This window comes from Myotis brandtii, unplaced genomic scaffold, assembly GCF_000412655.1.
Source record: "Myotis brandtii unplaced genomic scaffold, ASM41265v1 scaffold670, whole genome shotgun sequence".
Taxonomy (NCBI): domain Eukaryota; kingdom Metazoa; phylum Chordata; class Mammalia; order Chiroptera; family Vespertilionidae; genus Myotis; species Myotis brandtii.
Window position 1 is genome coordinate 2,097,338 of NW_005370611.1, and position 19,146 is coordinate 2,116,483.

Genomic DNA, 19,146 nt, shown 5'->3' on the forward strand with positions numbered 1-19,146 from the left:
TTCAGTGAGAGTGAAAGGTAGACACTTTGGAAAATGTTACTCTAATTTCAACGTTCTTTGAAACAGTCTACTTTTAGCAATAAAATCAACGGAAAGAAATAGGAAGACTCACCATATAACAAGAAATTCAGAAGTTTACTGGTATGATTCAGGACAATTAAAAAAGACACAAATATTCTCTAAAGCTATAAATTTAGTCAAATCCAGTGCTCATTTATTGAGTACCTACAGCAGGCAAGGCAGGCGTAGTAACTGTATTATAAGGAGCACAAAAAGGTTTCTAGAACTGAGAAAATTTAACTTCCCAGGCTTCAAATGGTACAACTCCCTTCTCTTTCCCTGGGACCTCTTGTTTGTTGTTGGAAAGATCTTGTTTAGAATCAAATACAAGCTCATTGCTCATTTGGGCCAGAACCCTTTTGGTTAGACTGTTTTTCTAAACTTGAAAAATAGGGAGGCTGTATAAATGAAGTCTTCTTTAAATAAATAGATCCATTAATTTGAACCCCAGAAATTATCTTGAGTATATATTCTCCTCCAGTTTATTTTAATGTTTAGTTTTGAAGATAATGAGTTTGAGGGGTCTGGGAACATCCAGTTGGAGATGTTAAGCTAAGGAATGAGATCTGGTCAGGACTTTCATTATCATATAAGAGAATTGAAATTATGAGAGTAGATGTGAAGTTATGGGAGCAGATAAGCTCACCCGTGGAAAGTATATAAAAATGGAAAAGAAAGATAAAATAGGATGAGAAGTGAAAATAAGCTATTCAACTCCATTATTCTGCAGTCACTGGTGATGAAAAGAGGAGTTACTGGGAATAGATCGAATGCCATGCCTTGTAAGGACAGAAGTTAAAACACAAGGGAATTCAGAGAGCACATATCCAGAAAGGCAGATGCCAATATAAACAGCTCTTTTGAGTTGTTTCATGGTAAAGGAGATAGGCTAGTTGTTTCATCAGGAAAAAGAATCAAAGGAAAATATTGTTGGCAGCCTGAGAAAAAGGTTTGAAGACAAAGGAGAAGGGGAATAGTTGGTGGATACGAAAAATCAGTGGGAGTGATGGGACGGTCATTGGTCAGTAGGAGACAATTCAGATCACAGAGGGAGATTTTAGCTTTGGAAAGGAAGGAGAAAAGAGGGACTATTCTTCTGAGATGAGAAAAGAAAAGGTCCTTTTGTTTTCAACCCACCATTGTAAGCTTATCACAAGCCCCGGACATGAGCTGCACACAATTTAATAGAACAGTGGGCCATACTTGTGTTCATATGTGTGTGGGGGTGAGTGTATAAGTGTGTATGTGTGTGAATGTGTGGGGAAAGCACCACTTTCTGGGCTGAGAACCTGAGCAGCATGCAGTTCCCTGGACCTCTGGCAGAAAGTTGAGTAGTTTCTCAACACTAAACAATTCACTCACCCAATCACTTGAGTTGACTTCAGGAAAGAGGCACTTCCATCTCTGCTAGAGTTCAATGTAGGCCCATTACCACTAGCAAAATTCCTTGGGAGTTCTCTACTTTCTCTTTCTAATTGTACCCACAAAGGCCTTGGCCTGAATTTCTTTTTAGTGAGGAAATTTTGACAAAATTACATAGGAATAAAACACAGTTTTTGAATATGAGGTTTCTCCCCTCCATCCTGTACCTTAAATTATTACTTTTATGGTTAAAATTATCTTTATCGACATAATTAAATGTATCTTTTTTTGTTAACCCTCACCCAAGGATATTTTTCCCATTATTATTATTATTTTCTTTAGAGAGAGTGGAAGGGACGGAGAGGGAGAGATAGAAAAACATGAATGTGAGTGAGACACATCAATTGGTTGCCTCCCACAAGCGCCCTTACGAGGCGGGGAGCAGGGGATCAAACCTGTAACCAGGTACAAGGGCCAATGCTCTACCACTGAGCAAAACTGGCCAAGGCCATTAAATATCTTAGAGTCCAGAATAAAAGTTCCAAGATTTTATAAAGGAGAAAGCAATCCCTCTCCTATTTCTTCTCTATCTTCTTTGTCACCATATGCTGCCTTCAATGACTCACAAGGGCTTGCTTCCTCTAGAAAGCTCATTCGTTAATTTTCAAAGCGTATGCTGCACCTGCCCTGTGGGACCTTGGGTTGGTTGTCCTCAAGACATATTATGAAAGAGACCACTGTGTGGCCTTCTCACTTGTAGGACCAATACTGCAAATGGCTAACTGGTATGAAATTCTATGAACATAGTATCTATACTTGTAAAAACTGTATCTGTAAAAATCTGAAAAAGTTTATTTTAAATATTAAAACATTAGCATTTTAACTATTAGTGTTAATGACATTCTGATTTTTATAGTTAAATATGTATAAATATAATGAGCTGAATTGCCTTCCCCGTGACTGTATTTTTCCCCAGTACAAAATGACAAACTCACTTCTTAAATTTTGGCTAACTCTTCATATGAGCCATTTTGAAGTGAAAACTTCTCTGAGGGAAAAGAATAGAATTGTTCCCATTTTATAAGAAAAAAAGTTTATATTTTAGTTCACTCATGTAGTATAATTTCCCAATTTCACATAACATATACATTTCCTTTTTACACTATTGACATCATACAGTGTGTATATAAGTGTGTAAGTCTAAATCATATATAGACATTATATATAGCTACATATGTCTACATAGAGACATACACTAGTATAGCTAAGGATATATTTCTATCAGTATATAAATTACAAATTTATGCAAAAAACTGTTATGGTGAAACCCTGGAAGCAAAAATAAGGCTGCCTGATTTATCATTGCTATTTGGAAGTTCTACCAAAGCAATAAGAAAAATAACCAGGAAGTGTGAGTATTGGAAAGGAAGAGGCAGAGGCATCATTTTTGCCCATGATGTCATTGCCCACCTGATAAATTTAAGAGAGTCAGTGAAAAAACTATGAAAACTTAACTATTCAACAAGGTAACAAATTGTAAAACTCAGGTAATTAAAAAAAAGTCAATAGCTTTCCTATATGTCAACAGCTAATCAGTTAGAAAAATAATGGTAACATCCCCTTCATAATAGGAATTATAAAATATAATTATTGGGAATATATTTAATAAGAATTGCATGGTAACTATACAGTAAAAACCGTAACATTTACTGTGAAGCGTAAATAAAGGTGTATATATGGGGAATTTAATGAACAAAATAAACTGATAAATAAAATAGGTCCAGAGGCATGGATGCATGGAATGACAGACCTCATAGGGGAGAGGGTTGGGGGTGGGGGGGGACTGGGATGAATTAACCAAAGAACACATATGCTTATATGCATATCCCATGGACACAGACAATAATATAGTGAAGGCCTTGGAGGGGGCTGTGTGGAGAGGAGTAATGGGGGCATGGGGGACATCTGTAATACTGTCAGCAATAAAAATAATAAAAATAAAGTTTTTGTAAGAAAAAAATATGTTCTATCTATTTTTAATGTTTATCTAAGAATAAAAAGTGGGAGAATAAAAAATTAAAAGAAACGTGTAAATAGATATAGTGACAAAGTCATGTTTGTAGCTATATGGAGAAAAATATACAACTATAAAGCTATTAACCTCACCTAATGAATCTATAAATCTGATACAATTACAATAAAAATCCTTGAGTTTCTTTGAGTGGCTAGAATTTGATAAAATAACTCTAAAGTTTTTTGAAAAAATAAAAATAGGATCTTAACTAGAAATTTGGAGGGATAAATGAAATAGTAAAGAAGGATCGTTCTTATAGATATTAAAATGCATACAGCATACAGCTATAGTAATTAAAGCAATGAAGTTCTGGTTTGAAATAGGAATATTAATGGAACAAAATAACCTGTGAAGAAATATACTTAAATACATAAATTTATATAATTTACTGTGGCATTTCAAATCAATAGAAAAAGTAGCCAATATAAAACAAATACATGGAGATTAGTAGCTATTTGGGGGAAATAATGAAGTTAAAGCCATATCTTCTGTCTTCACAGCAATAAATTGAAAAGAGAGAGAGAGAGTTAAAGTTAGGTAGTGGGTGCATGGGTATTTGGTTTTCTGAATGTTTAAAATATACCATGATTTAGAATAACAAAAAGAGGAATCCATCAAGCAAAAGATATATAGATCAGCCTAAGATGTAAACCTCACACATTAAAAAATACAGTTAAAACAAATTGAAAATGTATTAAGCATCCTATATAATAAAAACTAATATGCAAATCGACCAAACAGTGAAATGACCGGTCGCTATGACGTGCACTGACCACAGGGGGGCAGACGCTCAACGCAGAAGCTGCCCCCTGGTGGTCAGTGCGCTACCACAGGGGGAGCATAGCTCAGCCTGAAGCCCTGAGCCGGGCTCACAGCTGGTGAGCACAGCGGCGGTGGTGGACTACAAGAGGACGCCCCTGAGTGCATGAATTTTGTGCACCAGGCCTCTAGTACTGCATAAAAGACAAAAGTCTGCAAAATATCAAAATATAATACACATAGCATGAAATGGTGAGCACCAATAGAAAATAAGACAAGAACCAGCTTAGGCAATTTTGTAAAAGAATATTAATTATAGATGTAGAAAACATATGAAATTGTTTTTAGCTTCTCTGGTAGACAGAGGCTTGAAAATAAAATACTGACATGTCATTTTTATCTGACAAATTGGTAAATTTTTAAGCTCTAATAATAATTAATAACTACAAATACCTGGGTAGGGTATAGGAAAACTGACCTTCTCATATATTGTTCTCATTCACTGTTGGTGTGAGTACATAACATCCTGAAGGCAGTGTAGCAATATCCTTCAAGAGTTATAAAATTATCACACTCTTAGAGAATTTTATTCTATGGAAATAATCATGAATGAGAAGTAAATATGTATGTAAAAATGCTTAATGACAGTTTGATTTTAATTTTTCTCAAACTGGAAAGTAATAGAGCACTGATTTGATTTTAGGCAAGTAACTGACTTAACCTGATATTTATATTTATTAGAAGGTCTGATTGCTTTATACAGAATGTAATGTCAAGAAACAATAATGAGTCAAGTCTGTGGTTGCACAGTGGTTGAGTGTCGACCCAAGAACCAGGAGGTCACCAATCAATTTCTGGTCAGGGTACATGTTGAGTTGCAGGCTCGATCTCCAGTAGGGGGCATGCAGGAGGCAGCTGATCAATGATTCTCTCTCATCATTGATGTTTCTACCTGCCTCTCCTTTCCTTTCAGAAATCAACAAAAAACATATTTTAAAAAAGAAGAAGCAAGAAGGAAACCAGACCAGTTAGCATTGCAAACTGCAAATATCTTATTTAACAGGTTGGTTTTTACATGTGACTTTTTAATCTTTAGGCATATGGTCAGAGGACTTGCACGTGTACTCTTCCTCTAGGTCCTTCCAAGGACTTCATATGGATATAAACCCTTTGAAGGGTTCTATTTTAGATGTTAGCATTTAGTGTATATTAAACATAATAAGGCTTTAATAAATGTTTGCTGAATACATTAATAAACATTTATTATAGCAACTGCTATATTGTTTTTTACTAAACTGCTCTCTGAGATCAGGGTCAATGACTTACTCATCTCTATATCTCCACCACAAAGCACAGTGCCAGATACATAAGAGGCATTCAACAAATACTTGTTGAATAAATGAATGAATGAATGAATGAATGAATGAAGTAGAAGCTCAATTTATCTCTCCTAACATAGACTCTTTATATCTATGTTCTAAAAAATTGGTGTAAAAATGAAGGCATCTGAACATAGATCATAGGGAATGGGCTTTAACTTTGATGAGAGCTATTAAGGCTTCATTGAATCCTCTTGAAAAGAGAAGAGGGAATAAAAGAAAAAAGAAGGAAGAGTTATACATTAGCAATTAGTTAGACTTCCAGGCACACAAATGGGTGATCTTCCAGTCTGTCGAATAGAAGCCATGAAGAAAAAATGCCATGTAATCGTCCTTTTCAAGTAAGTGGAGGGGTAAAATTATCTTATTTCTTTTACTCCTCCTACTCTTCCTTCCTATCCAAGCACCTACTCCAAAATATCTTAGAATCTCTATCAATAGCCCAGTCAAGTTCACAGTAGCATTTTCTTAGGTCCTGCTAAATCTGCAAGTTCCAGCTCCCATACTCGGATAATTTACACTGGAGTATATTTTTATCTTGTTTATTGTTGTTTATGCAAGCAACGTCACTAATATACCTTGGAACCCATTTATTTACAAATAGAAAATTCCAAACCAAGAATCTCTAAACCATGGGTTTACAGTAGACCCATGAGACTCAACAGTCGTTATAGAGTTCTTTATTGGCTTGCTCTTGAGGGTCAAGTGGTTTTAATGATATTTTTTCATGAAAGTTAATATTAAAACAGAAATATGCCATGTTACGGGACTGTGTCTAGAGTCGGGAGCAAGGTCAGAATGAGAAATAAGAATTTCTCTACTCTCTTAAAGTAGGAGTTTCCCTGTGCAAACCCAATGGCATTAAAAGCAGGTCTAAAAGCAAAGCCTCATAGACTTCCAGTTAAACATGGGAGACTGAACATGTGTTTATCTCTGCTTCCTCTCCCAAATCCTATCAAAGTAATGAGAATAAAAAGAAGAAGAAAAGAATAAAAATGGCATAAACTCACAAGGAAAATGGGAAGGAAGACAACAGTGGATGAGAAATGTCAACACATCTTTGTAAGAAAGCAAGCCATGGGAAGAGTAATAATTGCCTTAGCAGAGCAGACAAAGCTGAAATAAGTTTCTGCAGGGGAATGAGAAGTAAGCTGACTCTCCTTGCAGAATCCTAAAAAGGCTAAAAATAGGAGGATTGGTTGAAAGTTTGTGAAGGGAGCATTTGGAGCTCTTGATTCCCTCCTTCATCCTGCCAGGAACACAACACCTGTTTCTTTTCTGCAGAAGGTGGAAGGTTTATTTAGGTAGTAGTTAATCTGAAATGGCTCTAGACCCAGAGATTCTGAGCCCTGGAATGAAACAGGAACATTGAGCAAACGTTGCAAAGTGAAGAGTATTGCTCCCAGCTATTATCCCTTGCCAGGCTCCCAGATTTCTTCCAGCTAGGATTAGACCCTTAAGGCAAAGAATTAGAGGTTTCTAGAGAAACTGAACAGCACTACCATTTGGGAGTCCCCCAATAAAAATGCTCATCCTTGCCCCTCCCTACAGTAGACAGACCCAGCCAATCAATGTTTTAGTGCCTCGCTCTTGGATTCAGGAAGTCAAACAATACACCTATTTGGGGAAACTGAATGACAGGGACTGAAATAAATTGCTAAAAAAGAACTCCGAGGAAACAGAAACGATGTAGGGAACAAAAGAAAATTTTAAAAAATAAGTAATATTGTTGGAAAGATAAGAGAAGATATTGTATCTATGAAACAAAAACAAAATGTTATATAGATATGAACATTCAAAAAATTAGAATGCCATGTTATCAGAAATGTTAAAAAATTTAATCTAACAGATGGAAGATAAAATGAGGAAATTTTCCTGAAAGGAGAATGAAAAAACAATAGAAAAGATAAGAAAATTAGAGAATATGTCCAGGAGGGTCTACCTACCACTTTTTGTTGTTGTTGTTAATCCTCACTGGAGGATATTTTTTCCATTGATATTTAGAGAGAGGGAGAGGAGCATCGATGTGTGAGTGACACATCGATTGGTTGCCTCCCACATCCTCCCCCTCCACCAGGGCTGGGGATCGAATCTGCAACTCAGGTACATGCCCTCGACAGGGAATTGAACCCACGACCCTTCAGTGTGCAGGCCAATGGGCTAACCACTGAATTACACTGGCCAAGCAAGAAGGATCTAACTTCTGATTAACAAAAGTCTCTAAAAGAGAAAAAAATGAAAACAGAGGTAAAAAAATTGTCAAATAAATATTTCAGAATAATTTTCCAGAACTAAATAACACAAAATCTTCAGATTAAGTGGTTCCAATTAGGTCAGTGAATTTAAACAGAACTATGTTAAGACACACTTTGTAAAATTACAAAACATTGGGAACATAGAGGAGATTCCAGAAGTTTCCAGAAGGGAACAAGCAAGTCATAAAAGCAACAGGAACCAGAATGACATCTATCACGTCAGCAGCAGTATTAGAGGCTGGATAGCAGGGCAGTGCTTTAAACAATGAGACAAAATTATTTTAAAACTAAAATTTTATACCCAAAGTACCAATAAAGTTTGAGAGTAGAACAAAGATTTTTTTCAGATATTTAAGTTCTCAAAACAGCTATTCCTCAATACTTGTTCTCTGAGGAAGTTACCAGCAAGGTGCCCTAACAAAATGAGGGATAAAACTGAAAATGAAGGCATAACGTCCAGAAAGAGTGACCAAAAACAGGAAAGAGGGCAATGGTGTTCTCTAGGTGACAACAAAAGATGGAGAATAGAAGTAAGGGGCCCATGAAGTGATGCCCACACTGGAGGGAAATATGTAGGGCTCCTGAAAAACACGACTATTATCTGATAGGTACAACTGGATCAAAGATTTAATTGGGAATGTGTTGGAGCAAATGGAAAAGTCGCTGAGAAAATTAAGAAAATTAGACAGGTGAAAAAAAAAGTTGTATAAGAAAAGTAATGTAACTAAAGAGCACACTGTACTTTAGTTAGAGTCTGTGGAAGTTTATAAACACCAGAAGAGACAGATAAATGACTGGAAAGATGCACCCTGTGGGGAATAGGATTAGGAGTGGGAGGTGGATTATGGAACTGCTATTTGTATTTATAAGCCTTTTAGTATTATTTGACATTTCAAAACTATTGCATGCATTACTTTACAAAAATAAAAATTAATAAACAAGTATCTGCAAATTGGTCTGTCTGCAAAGACCCAGAACCCTTCTGCGTAATAGGTTCCTCCTTGTCAAGGCAGCTGCTTAAGGAGGGAAGGGGGTCCTTGGATCTGAATGGTCACAGGGCTCTGATTCATGAACTCCAGGTAATTTCAAGTCACTCATGTAAGCAGCTCTGATTCCCAATGACACTCCATTTTCTTTTACTTTATCAGATGATTCATCAGACAATTCCTACCCTGTGCTTGGTCTTTTGCCTTCAGTTCCTCTCTAAGACTTTGCCAGGATATAGATAGAGTCTCTCTTCTATACCTTTTGCGGGTTCCACCTCCTCCTTCACAGCCTCACACTCCTAATTCCATAATGTGAGGATCCACACATGCCCTCTTTTTACATATGCCATATTGGTCTCAGTGGGAAGAATATATGTCCATAGAAAGATATGTGAGTATTCAATCAATGGATATACTCTTCTACATATAAAGGAATTTTGTATGCGTTTAAAGACACAAGCTATATTTACACCCAGACAAAATATTTATGTATACCAAAATATTAAAGGCTATATAAAAACACAATATACACACCATTCACGTGTTCCTTTGTGTGTCGATATATTCTATAAATACCACATACATCCTGCCCCCGTAACCTATATTAAATGTGGCACAGGTTTGCACATTTCCACGAAGGCACCCCAGAATAGAGCAGCCTGAACAGACGCTGTTTTTCCTTCCTGACAAACAGGCATGAAATAACAGGCTGACATCTGCCTCTGCAGGTCATTCAAGTCAGCCTGCTACATGTCAGAATTCAAACTGCTCCATCCATCAACAGCAGACCCAAAATTAACGTAGCTTGGAAACTCTGCAGCAAGACAGTAACAGCCCAATTCAAAGCCTGACCTTCCAGGAGTGGTGGGGTAGGATGGAAAATTATTTCTTGCCCTGCACCAAAGCCAACAATACAATTTGAAGAGATTTTCAGTTAAATTAATTTTAAAGAAAAATCCCCCAGTGTAGCAGTTTAACTCTTAGGGTCACGTAAAAGGAGCACGAGGCACAGAGGTTTTGCTATCTGGAGGCTCTGCCAGAACCTTCTGCAAAAGAACTAAAAATATTATTTTAGACAAAGTAGTTTTAAGACATTTGCACTATAGCACACAGTAAAAGTCTTTATCAGTAAGTAAAGAAATCATCAAGATATTTAGTTCTTCATATAATTTTTTTGGAAATGACTAATGGTTAAAATTGTAAATAAGATCAGTCATTTAAGATTGCAAATACAAATGAATCCTTTTCTGGAGATATTTTTAAAGGTAATGATTTCCCTCTGCTCAATTGTAGCAAAATTTATGCCGAGAGACTTTCTAACCAGAACCCAAAGACGGCCATCAACTTAACAAATGAACCTGACTCTGATGCATCAAATTATTTTGCCGACTGCTTTGGCTATGATGCAAAGCACAACACAATTTTCTTAAATGCCATTCATTTGTAGCCAGCGACAATTTGAATTATGCTTTAAATTCATATTCCATTAAGGCGAAGTTACCTTTTTGCCCTGCTGTAGACTGTTTCAAAACTCAATCTGAAAGTTTGTCCTAGTGTTCCTTTCCAGCAGCTCCAGTTCCACTAACACGGGATCCAGGCTAGGTTGAGGGGATGTTTGGTACCTTTGTTAACAGAATGCCCAGAGTCCCCAAAGTCCTGTCTCCCTGCTGCATCTATCTCTTCATCACCTTTTTTCTCTCTAGCCTTTTGCCTACAAAACAAAAGTTCCCACTAAAACAAAAACCCTTCCTTGGTTCTACCTCTCTCTTGAATTGTGCCCCGTATGCTCCTTCTCTCCTCACCAGCACCCTTCTTGAAAGGATTATACACACTGTCTCTCTTCAAATCTACTCCAAATTGTTTTTGCTATCTGGCTTGCATCCTTATCATCACACTCTAAATAACAAAGGTTTAATAGCCAAATCCAATAATCTGTGTTGAGATGGGTTAATTGAACTCTCTACAGGTTGAACCATGCCTCTAATCCAGTCATTACTTGTTCTTTTCTAAAATTCACCCACAGATAGGTTGCAGGTTCTAGCCCCAGACAGGATGCATATGGAAGGCAACTGATTAATGTTTCTCTTTCACACAGATGTTTCTCTCCCTTCCTCTCTTCTCTAAAATGAATAAAATCATCCTTGGGTGAGGATTTTAAAAAAGAGAGAGAGAGAGAGAGATGAAAAAATGGCCAAAATTCCATTGCTAAAATTTTATTCTAAAGAAATAGTGAACTAGTTAATAAATATATTCACTGTAACATGATAGTGAAAAATAGAAAACTGTAGGCCCTGGCTGGTGTGGCTCAGTTGGTTGAGCATCATCCCATGCACCAAGAGGTTGCCAGTTACATTCCCAACATGTGCCAGTTGTGGGCTTTATCCCTGGTGGGGGCCATGCAGGAGGCAGCCGGTCAGTGTCTCCCTCTCACGTTGATTTTTCTCTCTCCCTCTCCCTTGCTCTCTCTCTAAAAATCAATAAAACATTTTTAAAAAGAAAACTGTATATACTTCCAAAATTAATTGCTGAAATAAAGAAAGTATGGTATGTCTTTATAATGGAATGCTATCAGGAAATTTTAAATAATGTAGATAAACATTTACTGACATATAAAAATATTTGTAAACGCAAACTGAAATTACAAACTAATTAGAGATAAGAAAGTAAGAGTTCCCACTTCAAAAATCCCAGAGATGTGGCCAAAGTAGTGCACAGCTCAAAACTTATAGTTTATATTGTATTTCATAGAAAATAAGATTGATAAACTAATTGAACATTCCATTTATAAATAATAACAAATTCAATGAAAACAGAAGCGGATAAATTATAAAATAAAAATACACTATGTTTTATATACAAAATGAAAAGATCTATAAAATAAAATTGACAAATACCTGGCAAGAAAAGAAGAGATATAGCTAATAGTAGGAAATAGAAAAGGGACACATTTCCACATTTGCAGGAGCTGAAATTATATACTTATAAAGTACTTGAAAACAGATGCTCAATTATATACCAATAAATTTCAAAACCTAAGTGAAATAGAGTATTTTCTAAAATATATACATATATATATAAATTACCAAATTGTCTCGAAAAGAAGTTAAGAAAAAAACTGAATATATGATAACCATGCAAGAAATTGAAAATATTGTGAAAGATCTGCACCCTCAAAAATACAGGGTGAGGCAACAGCAGGTTTACAGTTGTTAGTATGAAAAACAGAGTTTAATCTTTATTATTATTTATTAATTATTGTGTTATTTTCCATATGAATAACTGTAAACCTACTTTTGCCCCAACCCTGTACATCAGGCTTAGCTTGTTTCATAAGTGAGCTCCTCCCAGGGGGACCACATAATTTATCGACCAAACTGGGACACTTTGCAGAGTGAAAGACAGTACTATTGCTAATTAAGCTGGGACAATGTGAGAAACAGAACTGTTTCAGGCAAATTGGGACAAATGTCTATACTGTTTGTACCAAGTTTCAAAGAATAAGTAATTCTAAAGTTATGAGTACTTCTTCATAGTTTAGAAAAAGATGAAAGGTTTTCTGATTCATATTCAAGAAAAACAGAAGAGGGAGGAAAAGGAAAGAAATAAAATACTAGGCCTCCTGACACATGTTCCTAAACAAATAAAATGTACATATTATATACATCTTTAAAGGACACTTATTAATAAGGAACAAATAACACAATAGAAAAATGATCTTAAGATACATATTCAGTTCATAGAAAATAAATATAAATCCACCATAAACACAAAATTTGCTCAAACCTACTACTGATGACGGAAAGATCAATGAAATATAATGTGATATTTTATATTTTAACCCATTTGATTGAAAAAAACTGTTAATAATATTATGTCAATTATCCTAGATAATAAAAGCCTAATATGTTAAGTGTCTGGTTGGCCGTTCAACCAATCAAAGCGTAATATGCTAATGATATGCAAAGGATGCTCAACTGCTGGCTATGACATGCACTGACCACCAGGGGGGCAGACAGTCGACCAGTCGCTATGATGTGCACTGACAACCAGGGGCAGATGCTCTGACCAGTAGGTTAGCTTGCTGCTGGGGTCCAGCCAATGGAGACTGAGTGAGAAGGGCCTGACATGCCCTGGAGCCCTCCCACGGTCCTTCCCTGGCTGGCCAACCTCCTGTGTACCTCCCTGCCCCTATCGTGCACCGGTAGGGTCCCTTGGCCTGGCCTGAGCCCTCTTGCAATCTGAGACCCCAAAGGGGATGTCGGAGAGCCAGTTTCGGCCTGATCCCACAGGCCAGGCAGAGGACCCCACTGGTGCATGAATTCGTGCACTGGGCCTCCAGTATTTTAATAAAGCTGGAAAAATAATATTAAGTGCCAAAAAGTGTGGTCTGTTGCGAATTCATGGTGAGAATGCAAACTGGCACTACCTTTGGAGGATAATCTGGCAATTGTTTATCAAAATGCATACTCTTTGATACAAAATTTTCCCTTCTAGGAATCTATAGTGCAGGGACACTTGATCAAATGCCCCAAGACATGTGTAAGTGTGCCCAATGCCATACTGTTTCAATAATAACAAATAACTGGAAACAACCTAATGTACTAATTTCTCTGGGAATGAAACACTCTCAGAGAAATTAAATAACTTGGTATAAATGGGTATATAGAAATAGAAAAAGTTTTACGTAAGCAAGGGCTTCAAAAACCGCAGGGCAGTTCATTTATATAAAAATGAGAATATTATAGTTTGACTTGTCCCACTGATCGACAATTTCCATTATAAGGTTTCCACAGTTGTTTATAATCCCTTAATTAGAAACACACTAACTTCTTTGCTCCAATGAGCTCTCACCCTCCAAAATCACCTCCACCCTTGGAATGAATAACTGTACTCTTCAACATTTTCCTATTCTCAAATACTTAATGGAAATAAAGACTACTTTTGCAGGGTTTTCAATTGCTATGTTATAAAACCCCTGAGATGAAAATATCTTTATATTTGGACATTATGGTTATCATTTTCAATGTTATATGTTTCAAAATAACTACTATGCTCAGAAGAAGTTCAACAGGAACAATATGTCACAATAGTCCTTAGCCACATGGGATCATAACTATTTCTGCTTCAGAGAGAACAAGTATTCTCTCTTTACAATGATATTCCACAGGTAAATAATGACTTGCTGCATAATATTAGAAAATGTTTGGGAAAAGATGTGCAATACTTTAGAAAAAGCTTCGGGTTGGATGTCCTGTTGCTTTCTGGCTTTGATCTCAACCTATACTGTTCCCTAATCAACATATAATCATTGTTAAGGTACCTAATACCATGCAGTCAAAACCTAGCTACAAAACAGCATGCATGGCATAATTCCCTTCTAGAATATAAATGTAAATATAAACTGTGTGTATATGCATAGAGAGTTTGGAAGGATTTCCAAGTGATAGTCTTTTAACTGGGCATAATGACAGGTATCCTCTACTTTCTTGGTTTTGCTCATTTATATACTCTGATATTCTATAATAAGTATGTGTGAGTTTTATATTAAGAAATTGTCTTAGTAAACTTATTTGTGTTCTATCTATAGACTTTAATAGTTATAAAGAGTTTGGGTCAGTATTATCTGATAAAGTGCAGAATAAGTTAGATTCTTGATAACATCTATGGAACATAACCTTTCCTAATGTTTACTAATCAAATTTCTGGAACCAGAGGCAGAAAACTGGGCAAACCCCAGGAATATTGGCCAAAGCAGAGTGATAAAATCACATGAGCAGTCAGAATAACTTTGAACCTGCAAGAAGACATATATGCATGATTGAAAGCACCGGTTGTGGCTTTGAGCTCTACCTCTTAAAAAATGTGTAATGATAAGCAACTTATTTATCTGTGCCTCAGTTAACTCATCTTCAAAGTGATTGAAGCACACCTTGTAAGGACTGAGTCCCACCAAGTAGAAGTTGGAATCTTAAAATGAGAGGCTCTGCTCATACATCTTCTGTCCTTGTCTCTGGACTCTCTCCCAAGTTTGAAGAACAGGGTTTGTTATTCACAACCTGAATTGGTGGTTCAGATAAGAGCCTCTTAAAAAAAATTCAGGCTTGAAACATCACTTTCTGAAGGCTAGGTTATTTGGATCAATCCTCTCATTGAAAATAATCATGAATAACTGGACATTAAAAAAATAACTTCTTAAGATTATCAAAAATATGATAAGGTAGTGCAAATATTAGTTCAAGATATCAGAGAAAGCAGAAACCAAGAGAGAGAAGCAGAGCACTAAATTTTCTTTTCCCTAAGGGCATTTTTCAAAAAAAGTAAACTTCTGCAAACTGGATTCCCAAAGGCTTATACCCTCAGAATAAGAGTTAACCAGAAGTAAACCCACCTAGACCTCCTTCACTCTCAGGGCACTGAATTAAAGTTGCCTGGGCACTAAATAGAACTGGAAGAAAATAATGACATTGAGAAAAAGCAAAAAAGCTATCCTCACTTGGATCTGCAAAATAAATTCACATCACTAAGTAATCCAAAAAATCCTAATGCCAAACATTTAATTTAGGGTGGTCTTAAAGTTAATTCTCTTAGGTTTCTGGCTGAAGCAAACTGAAATTACCTATGGAGGAAACCCCTTTTATCTTAGGTCTCAAATAATACCTACAAATAATTACTTTCAAGGATAATACACAGCTTAGATTAAAAAAATATTCAACTACATAAGGGAAAATGGCATCATAGCAAGGAAAAATGATTTTTAAAAAGACCTACAAATTGGAATTATTAGGCACAGATAAAACACCTATGCGTATCAAGGTTAAAAAATAAAAATAAAGATTGAAAATATATACAAGGAACTATAAAATATATTCTAATAGGCTTGATAAAATACAAACTAGAACTTATAGAAATAAAAAATGCAACAAATGAGTACAACAGCAGATTAGAAATAGCTGAAGAGAAAATAAGTAAATGGGACTATTCATCAGATGAAATTATCTAGAGTGTAGCACAGAAGGGAAAAAGGAAAATATATAAAAAAATTAAAAGTCACAGGATGATAAAGTAAAAAGGCCTAACATATTTGATGGGAGTTCAAAAAGAGAATGGGAAAGAGAAAATATTTGAAGACAGAATGACAGATTTTTCTAGAAGTGATGATAGATAATAGTCCATAGGTTCAAGAAACTGTTCCGATCCCAACCAGTATTAAACTAAAAATAATAATAAAGCAACACACACTTAGAAATATCATAGTGAAACTACAGAACACCCAAAAGAATGGGTAAAGATCTAAAGAGCAGCCATTAAAAAGAAATACGAATTACATTTCATGGAACATAAATTAGATGGACATCTGACAACTCAACAGTAACACTGGAAGCCAAAAGACAGTAGAATTCTTCATTATGGTGACATAAAATACTTGTAAAACTAGAATGTCAGTACTCAGAGAAAATATCTTTTAAGAGCATCTTGGACATACTACAGGGAGACAAGATGGACCCTCATTGAAAATTTGGTTTGGATGCTGAGACCAATGTCTGTCTGTCTCTCTCTCTCTCTCTCTCTCTCTCTCTCACACACACACACACACAACTCACACTCACTCACATCAAGAAGTTATGAAAAGGTTTATTATTTATACTAGAGGCCTGATGCACGAAATTCATGCAAGGGGCTCGGTCCTCGCAGCCACAGTGGCTGCCTCGGCCCTCGCAGCCCCTGATTCGTCCGTAAGGTCATCTGGAAGGACATCTGGAAGGATGTCCAGAAGGTTGTTCGGCTGTCTGGTCTAATTAGCATATTACACTTTTATAATTATAGATAATTGAGGCTTTCTGGGGGAAACATGGCAGGCCTCCTAAGGTAGTGCAAAAATGGCTCAAGAAAGCAAGGAAAGGAGGCTGGCTTGGGGATCTTATTGTGGTAGGAGGTAGCCCAGGGTGAGGGGTCCTAGACACAGATAGGAGTTTGTGTTGTTTGAATCTGATGAAAAAACAAGAGAGTACCCAGACTTTTTTTTATCAGCCTACCCAAATGCGAGCAGAGGAAAAGAAGGAGGCTTAAAAACTGTCTTATGTATCCCCAAACTGCAGCAATTATAATATTGCAATACTGAATACTACTTCACTCCTTGAGATCAGAAAAAATGAAAAAACTCATTAGTACTTTATACTCAGCATTGTGGTGGAGGTTACAGGCAACATAATAAAGTATGAAAAAATATATAATGATTAGAAAGAAGGAAACTAAATGGTCATTATTCCCAGATGAAATAATTGTACATGTTGAAAATCCAAAGTAATCTAGTGACATATCAGTAGAATTAATAAGAGACTATAATAAGTTTCCTGATATAAAATCAATCTTCAAAAATCAATTATATTTGAGATATCACCAAAATAAAGTTAGAAAATAAAAATATACCATTTATAGTAACATAAAAAATGTCAAAAAACTATAAATAAATCTAACAAAAAGTTTATTTTGAAATCTAATATATGAAAAGATACACAATGTCATTAGTAATCACAGTTATGCAAATAAAAACCATAAAATGATACCATTATCACTAAATTGTCTAGAATTAAAAAATCTGATATTACCAAGTGTTGAGGATGCTGTTAAATAATGGGAATTCTAAAAAAACTTCTAGTGAGATTATAAATTTAAAAAATAACACTTTGAAAAAACAATTTACATTTAATAGTCAAGCTAAAGATGCCATATCCAGTGACCCATTATTCCTCTTCCTAGGTATGCTCTCGAGAAATTGTTGCTTACTTGCACCAAAATATCTATATAAAAGTGTTAATAGAAGCATTTTTGGTAATATCCCAAACTGGTGGAACCAAATTTCTATCAAAAATGAAACTAGATAAATAAATGTTGGTATAATTATGGAATAGTATGCAATAATGGAAATGAATAAACTGTGGCTTTGTAATCACTAAAATCAGGTGTCAGCAAATTATAGCCTCAAATCTAGTGTTTTATAAATAAAATTTACTGGAATCCGACCACTCTCACTCATTTACATATGTGCATGATTGCTGCCATGCCACAACAGCAGAGCTGAGGGGCTCTGGCAGAAACCATATGACCCCCCCAAAACAAAAATTTTTACTATCTGGCCCTTTATAGAATAAAATGTCTTTATTAAGACATGTTACCTTAAATTAATATTGCAAGATAATGTTGACTAAAAGAGACAACAGTGAATATATGCTAAATTATTCCATTTATATAAAGTTAAGAACCTGGCAAAACTAAATTATATTGCTTAGGGATACATATATATTTGCTACAATTTTAAAGCAATGCAAGGAAATAATTATCTCAAGTAGAGTTATCTTTGGGGAAGATGGACGGGTTGAGATTGGAGCAGACACAATGCGGGCTTCAATGAACTGATAATGTCTTAATGTGGATAGTAGATACATAGAAGTTTTATTGATCCAGTAAACCAAGTATAATATATAGTTTTCCTTCCATTATCTAGCTTGTAATTTTAAAAATGAAATTTAAAGTACTATATTCAAATTTAAATGTGAAAGGCTTAGTACTATATACATTTTTAAAAATAACAACTGATTCAAAGTTCTCATTACTCTTTTCTCACTTTCTAAATTTCAACATGATTTATATTAAAATATTCAAAACAGCCAATATAAAGAAATTATTTGCAAAGTTTCACTCACAAAATAAATTATTATTTCTGTTACAACAGAAATGTAAGTTCTAGAATAGAATGTCAATATGCATAATATATTAGCTAGACTGTTAACTCAGTAATTTCTCTATAGCCAAAATATCTAAGCAAACGACAGTGTTTTTTTCCAAAGGTAATTGAATTTTTTCTTTGCTCATTAGTATTTAAGATATAAATATGCAAATACAAATCCTAATATTTTTATTACAGCTTTATTAAGCTACTATAGGCCCGGTGCACAAAAATTTGTGCACTTGGGGGGGAGGGGAGGGTCCCTCAGCCTGGCCTGTGCCCTCTCGCAGTCTGGGACTCCTCAGGGGATGACCACCTGCTGGCTTAGGCCTGCTCCCCAGGGGATTGGGCCTAAGATGGCAATCAGACATCCCTCTGGCAGCCTGGCAGCCCTCGGGGGATGTCCACTTGCCAGCGGGGAGCAGGCCTAAACTGCAGTCGGACATCCTTAGCGCTGCTGAGGAGGCAGGAGAGGCTCCCACCACCACCGCTGTACTGGCAGCCATCAGCCTGGCTTGTGGCTGAGCAGAGCTCCTCCCATGTGAGA